Below are 7,572 nucleotides of genomic sequence, written 5' to 3' on the forward strand. Positions count from 1 at the left end.
TCACTGATTTCAAGTGTAGAATTTGGTGACTTTTGACAAATACATAGTCATTCAACAACTTGCCTCTGTGATCCAGGGAAGTCATTTAAATCAAATATTTCTCCATTTTTAAATTTTCCTCATCTTCAGAAGGGTAAAATAAATTCTAAAATTCCCATAAAGTTTGTGATAGAAATTCAATGAAGTATGGATATAAATCACCTGATATAGGTACCTGACACTTCTTAGGTCCTTGATTAACACTAGTTCCACATTTGTTCTCTTACTGATGACGGAGGCTAGGTTTTATTTATTTTTGCATTCCTCAGCAATAAATATGGGGCAGGGCCCATAGATGATTCTGAGAAAATGTTAGTGGAATTTGAACAATAAGAAAGGTATAAGTCAAGTGCTATAGACACATAGAAGAGAAAGCAATTAATTATAAATTCATTAATATAATGATATTTCATTTTCTTCATCTCTCTAGTCACCAAGAATGTTTCTGATATTAATTCAGTTCCCAGTAAAACTTCCCTACTGAAAAGAGATACATTATCCACTTGGTTTGAGAATTTTAGTCCATGAGGCAATGTTTCTCATTGTAAATCAAGAAATTCGTTTTCAAGTTGCTAATCAACTGCTAGTAAGTTTGATTAGCATCAAATTAGTCCCCTAGAACTGATCAACCCTGAATAAATGAAAAGGAGAGGATCTTTAACATTGCAAAGATAAGGATGAGATATTAGGACAGTGGAGACTTTGCAAGGAATCCCATAAGGTACTGACAGTCTTCTTATAGGTCCAATGGTAAGTCTGACTTTAGGATTGTGTATAAGGAGATATCTGGAGTGAGCTTACTTTTTCCCTTTGCTTAAATTCTGCTTAAATTGTTGAGGCAGGAATGCTATAGAATTAAAATCCGAGCTCCATAAACATTCTATTCATTGATGACAGTGTTATTTCCCACTAGAACCTCCCTTCATTTCAGCAATATCAGATTTCTTATTACCCCTTCGTCTCTTAATTTGTTCACCTTTTATAAACCCTGAATTACATTATTTTCATCTTTACTCAAACAACCAAACAACTAAATAAACTAAACAACTTTCAAAGTCTAGCTCCTTGTATAGTAAATATGCTTCCTCTCTGGAGCCCACAACACTGTCCCTCATTGGTGGTACTCTGTTCTCTTTACTCACTTAGGTCTTTGCACCTTTCATCAGAGTATATATATATCACACTCTACATTATATTCAGGCAAACTATGAATGTTTATCCCCCTCCATTAGATTGGAAAACCCTATTGAAAATGGCATGTTTAAGAGCACAGGCCTTATTCTAAGGCATCCTGGTTTAAAATAATGCTCTGCCACTTTGTTTAACAGAATTCTTTATAATGCAATAACAAAAACCCAATTGTGGTAATCAGCATTCTAGATGGCCCCCAGTGTTCCTCACCCCATAGTTTCATGCCCTTGCACTAAATCAGGGCTGACTTTCTGTTACAAATAGAATATAGCAGAGTGATGGTAAGGATAGACAACTACATTGTAAAAGGCAATGCAGCTTTAGTCTTGGGTTCTTCCATACCTTGCTCTGGGGTAAGCCAGGTACCATGCCATGATAATACTCAAGCAGCCCTGTGTAGAGGTCCATGCAGAAATAAATTGAGGCCCTTAGCCAACATCCAGCAACAACTTGTCAGCAATATGAATGAGACAGCTTGAAAATGTATCTTCCAGCCCCAGTCAAGACATGGGACTGTAGCCCCCAACAATATCTAATAGTCACATTATAAGACTCTGAGACAGAACATCCCATCTGACCTATTCTCATATTCCTGTCCATCAGAAACTGTGAGGGGTGAGAAACGATTTTTGTTGTCTTAAGTCATAAATTTTGAGGTGATTTGTTATGCAGCAATCGGTAACTAATATAGCAATTCATACAGTTTATTGTAAAAATATATTTATTGCTCATGTAGCAGAAATATCCAAGGGCTTGACTTTACAGGTGAATGTATTCAGGTGCACAAAATTATTGTCTGTAATCTGTTTCTTCCCATATCTTGGCTCTCTTTTCCTCTTTGTTGCTTCTTTCCTCCTACAGATTCCTCTTATGAGGCAATATAGATGACTAAAAAAAAAAAAAGGAGCTGCAGTCATACATCCTAACATTTTAGTGAACCCAGAAAATAAAAGTGCCTCTTTCACAATACTGCAAGAAAATAGTCTTCATTAAGTTTTGTTGGCCTACCTTAGGTTGTGTGCACATCTCTGAAGCCAGAGAAAAATCTGTGGTTGGTAGAAATGAGTCATTTAATCATCTCTGGAACCAGGAGGTAGAGCAAGCTCCTACCAAAATAGCCCACTCATGGGAAAGAAATGTATTCCAAAGAACTATCATAGTGCATATATCAGAAGAATGGATGCTGGGCAGGCAAAATTACAGGCATTAACTATAGCTACTTATAATCCAGAATAATGTTCCAAAAGCCTTTCTTTCATTGTTTAGAATGTTAAAACCATTTGGTGTATTTAATAAAATTTTATTTATTAAATGTCTCTTTGAAAACCAGGGGACGTAATGTGTGTTCACTTAAACCAGTGAAATACTACAACAAATTGTGATAATTAAATAGGACAATATATTGATTAATTCAGAAAACATGAATTGAGCCCCTCCCATGTCCTTTGACACTATGTTAGGTACTAGAGATTCAGTGGTGAAAGAGAAAAGCTTGATTGGCTCCTTCCTTCCAAGAGTATTAAGTCTATTGTGGAAAAAGCATTAAACAAATAATTGCATAAAAATAATTTAAGTACAATGTTAAGAGCTATCAAGGAAAAATACAAGACCCAATGAAAGCATAGAATTGTTTGGTACTCAATAAATGAACACATGGTTCAGACAATAGAGTTGGGTCAAATCTAAGTCTTAGTCTTAAGTCAAGCCCTAAATTCAAATCTCAGAGTTGCTGTGGGATAATTGTGTTCAAGATACTAAACTTTGCTAAGTCCTATTTTTCTCATCTGTCAAATTGTTTTTGTGAAGATTAAGTGAGATAAGGCAAGTAATGTGCTTGGTACAGTGCCTGGTACATAGCAAATTCTCAATGATTGGTAGTTTTTTTTGTTTGTTTGTTTGTTTGTTTTCACACAGGACTTGGAAGAGTTCCATGGATTAGCAAATGTTCAGTAGATGTGGTTAAATGGTCTTAGTACTATGAACACCCTCTCAATAGATAGCTGTATGAATTTCTCCCTCCTCTTCTTTGGGTCTCTGTTCCAAAGTTACCATCTCAGTGAGGACTTCACTAACCATTCTGTTTAATTGCAGTTCCCACCTGACCCCATACTCCCTATAGCATTATTTATCTGCTGTTGTTTTACTCCATAACACCTATCACCATCTATATTTTGCTTATTTATTGTTTATGGTATGTTTTCCCACTAAAATGTAAGTTCCATGAGATTATTGATCTTTGTCTATTTTGTTCACTTTACTTTCCACATAACCTCAAGCAATAACTGACACACAGTGATATTCAATATATACTGAGCATAACAATTAAATTTATTGATCACTTGTTTATGCACAAGGAACTGTTTTAAGTGTTTTACATGTATTGATGCATTAAAAATCCATTCCTGTGGGTATAGACCAATTGTAGGTGGGACCCTTTGATAGGTTATTTCAATTGGGATGTTACCAATCTCATTCAGGGTGGGCCTTAATCCCCTTTGTAGAGTCCTTTTATAAGAGATGAAATTAAGATTGCTCAGAGAAGCCCCAGAGAAGCTGAGAGACAAGGACACACCCACAGAAGCTGAGAGCACTGAAGCCAGAAGCTGAAAGCAATGAAAGCCAGGAGAAAAAGACCAGCAGATGCAGGTCATGTGCCTTCCTATGTGACAGAGGTGTCCCAGATGCCAGCAGCCTGTCTTCATAGACCAGGTGTCATCCTGTTGATGTCTTGAGTTGGACATTTTCACAGCCTAAGAACTATAAGTTAATAAATCCCCATTGTAAAAGCCAACCCATGTATGGTATATTATTTTTTGGCAGCTTTACCAAATCAAAACATTTACTAGCTAGATTTAAGAAAAACTATTTATATTGTGTCCTTTATGATAATAAAGCAATCAGAGAGATGTGAGTCCTCGTCTTTGAGATATAAGACAGCTACTGGAAACCTTTCCCCAGAGATTCAGCAGAAAAAAAAAAAAGAAGACACTTCTCACTTGTTCATAACTCTGGAGGAAGATATAGACTGGAGAAGGATCTCACAAATGCAGAATTGAAGAAAGAAAATTATCAGGTAGGAAACTTCTTTCCTGGACTGGCTGGTCCTCTTCCCTCCCCCTCACTCAGTCCCAAGCAGCTCAGACAGTGCCCAGAGTCAGCAGCCAGTATGCCTCCCATCTTCCACCAGGGACACAACTATAAAATCTAACTATAATATATGTAGTGAGACAGATCCCCACTCATATCCGGACACAGAGACCCAAGCCCACAGGGACTCATGGCAGGACTTAAGCCACTGGGGAGGGCAAAATATAAAAGTACAAGAAGGAGTTTCCAAAATACAGGATTAGGAAAAATTGTTCCCAAAATGCAGAATCTTTCCCAAAAGCAGCAATTAGACAGGCAGGAACTGCCCAAATCAACTATTTGGAGACACAAGGAACAGGGGAGGACATCTCAAGGCCCAGGTCAGTGAGAGATGAAAAATCTGAGAAAATGTGGACAGAGACTGTAATCTCAGCTGTGGATCCCAGTGCTTAGCCCCCACCTGTGAGGAAAATAGCAGCAGACAGCCCAATCTTTGCCTGGGGGACAGCTGCAGACTGGAGCAGCTGAGGGAATCCTCTGCTGCAAGTAAAGTGGGGAACAAAATCCCAGAATGAGCTGGACTTTGGCCAGTGAAGTGAGGGCACAAGAACCCCAGTTTCAGACTTGCTCAGTTAGATGTTGGTGGGCTCCAGGAAATCAATATCTTCTGAGGACAGGCTGGAAAGTGCAGGGGAATACTACAGGGCCTTTCAGAGCCACTCCAGATCCTATCCCAGGCCCATTGGAGTTGGTCTACACCCCCTGCATGGGTGCCAGGACCTGTTTGGGCTGAGAAATATGGATAAAACAATTGTTAAAGCAATGCCCTAATACAAATCCAGGCAGCCATTAAATACTAGACAAGAAAGAGAAATCAACCTTCACAATAGACCCATCAAGATAACCAGATGACCAGATACCAGAAAAACATCCCTAGGCTTAATAAAACTCTAGAAACAATGGCCTAGGAAAAGGTTCAGATCAAAAAGTTGGAGGAGATACAGAATCTGGAATAACTAATCAAAGATATCCAAACAAATCTACTTAATCAATTCAAAGAAATGAAGGAAACTGTGTATAAGGAGATAAAGGATATTAAGAAGATACTAAAAGAGCAAAAAGAAGAATTTGAAAAGAATACATAGAAAAATAACAAAAATCATGGAAATATAAGACTGTAGATGAAATTTAAAATATAGTGGAGCCACACAACAGCAGATTTGAAGAGGCAGAGGAAAGAATCAGTTAGCTAGAAGGGAGACCAAACAAATTTGAACAGAGAAAAGAACAAATGGAGAAAAAAATGAAAAAAAAAGTTGAGCAGGATCTCAAGGAAATGATTGATGACACAAAGTGCACAAGTATACACAGCATGGGTATAACAAAAGGAGAAGCAAATGAAGAGGGCCAGGAAGAATATTTGAAGAAATAATGGCTGAATTTTTCCCAACCCTTATAAAAGACATAAGTATGCAAGTAAAAGAAACCCAACGTACTTCAAACAGAATACATCTGAATACATCACTCCAAGACATGTAATCAACAGACTATAAAATGTCAAAGAGAAGGAGAAAATTCAGAAAGCAGCAAGAGGAAAGCAATTCAGCACATACAAGGGAAGCCAAATAAGTCTAAGTGCTGATTTCTCATCAGACACCATGGAGACAAGAAGACAGTGGTCTTCAGAGACTTGGGTCAGTAGCTAGCTGATAACCCTGGATTATAATTTCACTGTGTATTCCCAACACCATAACAAATTTATTTAACTAAAAAAAAGAATCATCAACTGAGTTTAGGTTTTGTGCTTGGCTTTAACTGCCTAGGCAGGAAGAAAGCAGTCTATTTAATTAATTAATTAATTAATTAATTAATTAATTAATTAATTCAACATATATTTATTGCATGTCTACTATGTGCCAGGCACTGTTCTAGGTTCTGGCATGTTTTGTTTTGGTTTGCTCTTATAGCTTATATTCTAATCTGGGTACATAGTAAATAAAAAAAATAATAATAATAATTTCAGAAAAGGCTATTATGAAAATAAAACCAAGTAGCATAATAAAGAGTGACTAGATGTGGGACTAATCTACTTTCTATAGATGATAAGAGGATGTGTCTCTAAGATCATGATATTTGATTAGGACCTGAATGAGGAGGAATGAGCCTTGAAAATATCTGGGCAGTAGCATTCCAGAGAAAGGAAACAGCTTGTGAAAATGCCCTGAGGTGGAAACAAACTTGCCACACAAAATTTAAACTTACACAGATTTAAATCTACACAGAGTTGAACCCATATTAATAATATTTTGAAAATGTTAATTACATACTTGGACTTTAACTCATTCAGATGAGGAGTGCTGAGTATCATCCATTTTGTGGGAAGGGAATGTAATGAAATTCATCTTCTCTATGCTATAGCTGTATACAAGATTAAAATGTGATTTAAGAGATTCCTTTCCATATTAAAATAAGTGTGCTATCCTTGATTCATTTATGCTCACATTGTTAATTGCAAAATAGCAAAACACAATTCAAGCTTGAGCTAAAATGGAAATTTTTGGAACTCAGAGGAAAGGAATGATTCAATACAAAACTCAGATGAGGGAAGGGATGAGATGAGTCTCAGTCACCACTAGGATTCTCTTTTTTTCTCTTCTCTTCTTACCATTGGGCCAATTCTGTTTTCTCCTGCTGAGACATGACCAAGAGCAGCTTCTATGTTTCACGTTTTTTAGCATCTTCCACTAGTGGCTACCTCACTTCTTAATCTTAAAAATATCAGGCTCTGACCAGCTCAGCTTGTGTTCCAGAACTTCCTCTGAAATGAGAAATTGAAATGGAAGAGCAAGGTAAAAGCATTGTACTTCTGCTGATTCCATTCAAAGAACAAAGGGTTTCTTATTCCCTCTAGAGGGGTGGGTTGGGAGACGCTGTGCAGATAAGACACTACACACAGTTATTTACAAATATCCATTTGAAAGACAACCTAAACCCTAAATTTATTCCCAATAATGCCCTATTCCTATATAAAAAAAATGCAAACAAAACAAAAAGCACCAGTAACTCTTTTCACTGTTAACCTTGAATCACAAGAGTCAATCTATTTAGAGAAAAATGGTAAAATGGACAGATGATAAATCTTAACATCCTAAAACTATCCAAATCAATTTTTTTCAGTTGAAAGCAGATGTCCCAGATCTGAAAGATAATTGAATTGGAAAGCTTTATATATAAAAGAAAAACATGACTGTTTGA

Source organism: Choloepus didactylus, chromosome 6, assembly GCF_015220235.1.
Source record: "Choloepus didactylus isolate mChoDid1 chromosome 6, mChoDid1.pri, whole genome shotgun sequence".
Classification (NCBI taxonomy): domain Eukaryota; kingdom Metazoa; phylum Chordata; class Mammalia; order Pilosa; family Megalonychidae; genus Choloepus; species Choloepus didactylus.